Source organism: Triticum dicoccoides, chromosome 2A, assembly GCF_002162155.2.
Source record: "Triticum dicoccoides isolate Atlit2015 ecotype Zavitan chromosome 2A, WEW_v2.0, whole genome shotgun sequence".
In the NCBI taxonomy this organism is placed as follows: domain Eukaryota; kingdom Viridiplantae; phylum Streptophyta; class Magnoliopsida; order Poales; family Poaceae; genus Triticum; species Triticum dicoccoides.
In genome coordinates this window covers 519,043,133-519,050,081 of record NC_041382.1, presented here as the reverse complement: position 1 = coordinate 519,050,081, position 6,949 = coordinate 519,043,133, and the positions used below count along the sequence as shown (strand labels likewise).

The 6,949-nt window shown below is 49.7% G+C and overlaps 1 pseudogene; it reads right to left on the bottom strand.

Annotated features, from left to right (window-relative positions):
- Positions 1 to 1,430: 1,430 nt before the first annotated feature.
- LOC119355135 lies at positions 1,431 to 6,400 on the bottom strand (annotated as a pseudogene).
- Positions 6,401 to 6,949: the final 549 nt, after the last annotated feature.

Genomic DNA, 6,949 nt, shown 5'->3' with positions numbered 1-6,949 from the left:
CCTCCAGCGCCGGCAGCCAGCGCCGCCACCTTTAGCTCCCCTGCACGCTTCCCCTCCTCCTCCTCCTCCTCCTCCCGTCACCAACTCCACCCCGCGCTCGCCGCCAGCAGCAGAACGAGCAGCGCGCGCCGGACAACCGGCTGCTGACCAAGCCGCGCGTGCCCGACTGCATCCTCGGCAAGGGAACAAGCACGCCGGCCAGCCGGCTGCGGACCGAACTGTGCGCCGCCACCTCCAGCTCCTCCCCGCGCGCTTGCCCTCTCCTCCCGTTTCCTGTCCCACGCCATGCTCGCCGCCCGCTGCGGACCGGCAAGCTGCAGCAGCAGATACTCCCGACCACGCCGGGCACGCATCCCCCTCTGGTCTAGCCCTGGCCCCACGCTCGCTTCCCTTTGCTCTGTGGCGGCCGCGAGTTCCGGGCGCATCTGAAGCTGGTCGGTGGCTGCCTGCGGGAGGCGAGTCGGGCACGGCGAAGGCGGAGCTCGCCGGGATGCAGCGCTGCGAGGTAGGCCTGCCGGCGGCCAACTAGCGTGCGAGGCGACGGGCGGCAGTGCTTCGAGGCAGGCCTGCCGGCGGCCGACTAGGGCGCTGGGGGCGGCCGGTGCGGGCGCGGGCTCGCTGGGCACGGCGATGGACTTTTTTTAAGAACGATGGATGCGAACTGGTCAAACCTAACAAAGTTAGCGCCGTTAGTACATGCGTGACGGGCGGCGTCTTCATCCTCACCACGTGGCACATTATATTGGGACCCATCCGTCAGATTTTGCATCAAGCTGCTATAATCAGTCAATTAGCGTTTTTTGAAAACTGTCACCGCAATATTGGTGGTTTTTTGAAAAAAAACTGAATGATGGTGGTTTTCTGAATTAGGGTCCCCAATTGTGGTGGTTTTTTGCAATTTACTCAAAAACCCTGAGAAGCACCTTGTGAAGTGAAACATAAACCCTCGGCGTCGACTCAGACGGCAATGGATGCCTTGTTGGTGTGCAATGTGTATCTGAAGTTGTATGTAAGATTTAAATACTGTAGTAGAGACAGAGATACAAGAATCTTGACACTCCGATGTGCATAATTCAGCTGCAAGCCAGCGATTGCTTGCCACGAAATTTTTCATGTTACAAGCACACAGTGCTCAAAATAAGACATCGGTAATTTCTGTGCTGGGCAATGGTCAAAGAACAGAAGAGAAAGGCCTACACCACCAACACTGCATCCCGTCCAAATTCAAAATGACCATCAGAATATGAAGCTACTACCACGAATCCTGAGGAACTACCGCCCTCAAATTAACTTCAGAACTTATCATACCCAGACTAGAATCCCGTATTAAACAGGGCAAGGCAACAAATGATAAAACATATACAGTATATTCCAGTGAAGAAGTGAACGACACCACCACGAAGCAAAATCAATCCTGCAAGAGATTGCACTGAGCTTTTGACGAATTTTATTTCAGACTGTAGATTAGAACGATTGGACAGATATTTTACACACCTGGTACAGACTACAGAGTAAAGCTTAAATTACACAGATATATGGTGTCATTCTTCTTGCTCCCTCAGACTTTCATACTATGTTTCGTATATATTAGTACTCCCTCCGGTTCATATTAACCTTGTACTAAGTCTGAGTCAATTAATTTGGACCGGAGGGAATAGATGTTTTTCTGATGTACGCCATGTTGCATCTTCATTATTCTGATTCATTAGAGAGGTAGGTGGAAGGGGGGTGAGAGCTCCTCCTTGTAATGGCCTGAAGTAGTCTTGGAATGGGAGGCGTATCAAGATCAGATAGGCCCTCTAGAATACGAACAACTTCGCCCATCGTCGGCCGATCAAACTCATCATCCTGAATGCACCAACAAGCAACCTTGCATAGCCGTTCAGCCTCCTCTAGATTTACATCACCCGATAATTTTTGATCCACCAAGCTTGCCACATCTCCCTCGAGAAGCATTTGCGCAGCATGCACAGGGAAGAAAACAGCACAGTCACCACCTACACTGTATTGTTCAAATGAATTCTGTCTTCCTGATATTATTTCCATTAGCACCATCCCATAACCATAAACATCGACTTTTGCCGTGATAGCAACCCCGCTTATCCATTCGGGTGCAAGGTATCCTGCAGTTCCTCTTGTTGTAGTCAGAACCCGGCTAAAATCCCTCCCTATTAACTTGGCCATACCAAAGTCAGCAATTTTAGCAACAAACGACGTGTCAAGAAGAATATTTTGTGGCTTGATATCACAGTGTATGATCAAGTCTTGGCAGCTCTCATGCAGGTAAGCCAGCCCTCTAGCAACTCCCAGAGCTATTTTATACCTGGTTCCCCAGTTTAAAACTGTGTTGTTGTCCTGAAATAGATGGATGTCAAGAGAACGATTTGGCATGTGCTCATATGCAAGTAACCTCCGTTCACCCTCGCAACAGAAACCGATCAGTCTAACTAAATTGATATGTTGTATAACTCCGACTGAAGTCACCTCAGCCCTGAATTGTTTTTCTCCTTGACAAGCACCATCAAGCCTTTTCACTGCCATTGTAGCTGAGTCGGTCAGATATGCCTTGAACACAGAACCAAAGCCGCCGGCACCTAGCTTCTCGGAGAAATTTCTTGTTGCCCTCTGCAAATCAATGTATCTAAATGCAATAATTCCACCACCGTCTTGAGGATTTTTCAGTGTACCACCAGACCAATCCCTATTGTTCCTCCGAATCATCAGTAGAAGAACTAGCAATATGAGTGCCAGCAACCCCAGTGCGGTGACAATGGCAGCTGACAAAATCCGAGTGGCCACTCTTCTGTCAGGTTTCTGAGTTTGCATCTCTTTTGCAGCAAGGCGAAGATAAAGAACTGCGCCATCATTTGTATCGGTAGTGTCAGCATGCTGCTGTTTTACATTGAGGAGTTCCTCATGCCAAATGGAGCATTGACTGTCAGTGCAAGAATACGCAGTGCAAGAGCAATTTCTCAGGCAAACTTCTGCGCATTCTCTAGCACTGATAGCAGCGCCTATGTTGTCAGCATTCTGAGGCAATTTCACATTGGACAAGGAGTAGAATTCATCAGTCATTCCTGCAGTACTCCTGTTACTGCCACAATTTAAAGGAGTATTTCTCACGCATCCACCGCTTCTATCATTTTGCTCCCAATCCTCTGGGGATCTTATGGAGAAGCCCTTCATACAGCTACAATATGGAGCTGAGTTATCATCGCACACAGTGAATGGTCCACAGAGAGCATAGACATCACACTGAGCTTTGGGGTTGGAGTAGGAACCTAACCAACCCTGCGAGACCTCATCCCAGATTAAAGTCTTCATTTGACCAGAAACATCAAGTAGATGATGCATGATCATCGTGTCATTCAGTAAGGTGAATGTGAAGTACTCTTCATTTGTGTTGTTGACAAACTTGAAGTCTATCAAGCTGCGGCTTAACATCTCTGGAATGGAGCTAAAATACTGTCCATTCCATTCCCCGCTAGACCAGTATGCTATCGATGAGTTCAAAAGTGTAAGGATCAACCTGTTAGGAACTAACTCATAACAGTAACGACCACGAGCTGGGTCAATCAAGTTCTTTCCGGAAACAAGACGGCGAGTCAAACCAGTGACCTTGTCTTGGCCGATCTTTGCACCAGGGAGAAAAGTATTTGTTGGGTGATCAAAACTCTGCCATAAAATGTCGGATGACTTTGAGGCATTTTGTAGGACAAGGTTTCCACTGTTCATGAGCATGGCCATGGTGGTGTTGGTTCTGATACTAACTCCGCTAGACCAGATCATGGAATTGGTGGCTTGATCCAAGATGACAAGATTGCCATCTTGGGAAATTGTGAACCTAACTAAAGCTGGCTGTGTGATTGGATCATCACGGTTTGCGACCCACACCGGAGTTATCTTGGGGACTTTATTAAACCAAATGCCTAGGTACCAATTCAAGGTGTTGCGGGACTTACTGCCTGGTTGGAAGAAGCCAAGCGCAAACTTGCCATCTAGGGAGACAAGCTTGTCACCGACACCGCAAACAAGTCCTTGGCCTGGTGCAATGGAGTCAATGGCAGCAGAGGATGCAGGAATCTGTAGGGTGGAAATAAGGCCAAGAAGTAATATGTGAAGCAGCATATTGAAGTTGAGCAAACTGCGAAACAAGCTGCCACTGATAAGAAGCACAGAATGGGTAGCGCTGCTTTAATATTAAGAAGCAACAAAAACATAGTACAACACAAGACAAGACTAGGCATGGTGGAGACTGGAGAACGCGACGGGTACCCTTGCCGTTGGGGCACGGCTGAAATGGTAACCACAAAAACTGTTGAGTGAAACATCCTGACAATGACCATAAAACCTCCTGAGTGGTTGCGCAGCATACAACCATAAAGTGGTTAGGTTCTATCAGCATCAGGGAAACAGAGATGCCTGAACAACAGCTAACCAACAGATGACCTTGAGCGGTCACCTGCCATTACTCTCTGGAACCCTTGGAGATCTGCAATAAGTACTACGATTCCGCGGTCACATCAAATTACCTTCAGCCTTTGCTTGGGGTGACTAAGAAAGATCACTGGCCCTGTAACACTTGGTACTCGGGGAATTGCATCATCGGTGGAGCTTCAGATTTCGCAATGCCAGCTATCTTGACACTAAAATGCATTGCCCTCTCAAGGCAGGCAGCATGCATTTTGCTAACTAACGCCCTGTTCGGTATCCCTCCGCTCCACAACGCCACGAGCGGAGTTGGCGGAGCTGTTGTTCAAATCGAAGGAGTTGTGGTTTCCCCGCTCCACAGATTCTGGGAGCGGGTGATTACGAACAGGCCCTTCGTATTTTCTTCACGAAAGGGCATAACTCCTGACGTCCTTTGCAATTTCAAAAATTGCATTGATCACAGGCCATCTTAGCAGAACAATTCAAACAATTAGAATGGGTCATCCATATATTACATAAAGACCAGGGTCCGGGCTTCGCTCCCTTGCATTCAATCCTCAGGGAATCAATCTAAATCTAAAACTAGTAACAACAGGTTGGCTAGGTTATCATCAAAATAAGTGGGCTTGAATCTTCAGAGAAGACATCGGCAGTACTACTTCCGTTTTAGAACTGCCCTACCAAATACAGTATTCTTGAACAAGAACCCTCGAGGCTTGAGACTATCTACCAGAACTAGAGACTAGTAAGGCTAATCTGGGTATAGAATTCCTTTACCGATCGATAGGCTGCGGCCTGCGATGCGGGGAACGAGCTCGATCCACCCAGGGCTCCCGCCGACTCGCCGTGCGGAGCACTGGGCGAACAGAGACATCCCCGGAATGCTCGCCATCTGCTGTTTGGGGGTCGAGTCGTGGGTGAGCAAGGGGCCTAGGCCTGGCTTATTGTTTGGCTGTCACTGAAAAGGCCCAACGCCGAGAACTAACCAACAGAAATAGGCCCATAGAAGAGATGGCTCTTGAAGCTAAAAAGGAAAAAATTGTCTCAAAAAAAAGAGAGATGGCTCGCTCGCGGAATGGTCAACTGCTGAACTGCAGCTTCTCGATGCAAAGATTCAACATGACATTCAGACTTGCATTCGTTCTGAAACTTATTTCTGCTGCTCGTGCGGACAACTGAAGATGCTCCACTCGATTACACACAAACACCATTGTGACAACCACATCACAGTGCTTTCATCAGAGAACAAAATTCAGATGATCCCATATGCGTAAAGAAATGCAATGAACACAAGCATTCGCAAAGCAATGAAGCAGCGGTAACATTCCATTGAACGACATTCCAGAGGCGAACCATCGCTACAAGATACTAGTAATGGTAAGCAGCAGGCGACAACCCAACATTTTCTAAATCCTAACACACGACGACGACACCAAGAACATCAACGGCGGCAGAGAACAGAGACAGAGAGAATTCGTTCATCAGGCCCTCTCGCCCCTGATACGGCGCGCGAGCTGGATGTCCTTGGGCATGATGGTGACCCTCTTGGCGTGGATGGCGCAGAGGTTGGTGTCCTCGAACAGCCCGACGAGGTACGCCTCCGCGGCTTCCTGCAGCGCCGACACGGCGGACGACTGGAACCGGAGGTCCGTCTTGAAGTCCTGCGCGATCTCCCGCACCAGCCGCTGGAACGGCAGCTTTCGGATCAGCAGCTCCGTGCTCTTCTGGTACTTGCGGATCTCGCGCAAGGCGACGGTTCCGGGGCGGAACCTGTGCGGCTTCTTCACGCCGCCGGTGGCCGGCGCCGACTTGCGCGCCGCCTTCGTCGCCAGCTGCTTCCGCGGCACCTTCCCGCCGGTGGACTTGCGCGCAGTCTGCTTGGTGCGGGCCATCGGATCGGAGGGACTCGGTGGAAGCGAGGGGAGACCGGGAGGAGCTTGGAAGGTTCGAGAGTGGAGATGTGGGATTGCGGTGTGGGTTCCCGATTTGGGGGGGACTGTATTTGTAGCAGCTGCGGAGGCGGGCGGGCTAGAGAAAATTTTCGCGCGGTGAGGCGGGTTGGCCTTTGGGTGATTCTGGAGCGACGGATGCGATCCAACGGCAGGGAGGGCGCCTGTGCGAGTGGCGATCCGCGAGACGGGCAATGGGGTGACCTTATTGGCTGCGATGGTGTTATGGAGGATCAACGGGCCCATAGAGGATACTGGATTGTTTTTCTTTCTATATTCTTTCCAGGGCCCCGCTTCTTTCATTTTTTCCAGGGCCCATCATACGAATATGGTCCAACGGCGCTCTACGTGGTCACCTATGCCGGGCACTGTTTTCTTCTAAAGAAACAGTTCGTCAACTGTGAAAAATCTGAACCAACAGAGAGACCTAGTATTGTCTTTGGTGTTTCAGAAAAGTGATAAAGTTTCATGAATGAGGAAGCTTAGCAACAATGATCGCCACAACAAACTTGTTGGGAGCACACACATTTTCAAAACAGAGGTGTTGACACCTGATTTTGGCAAGATAC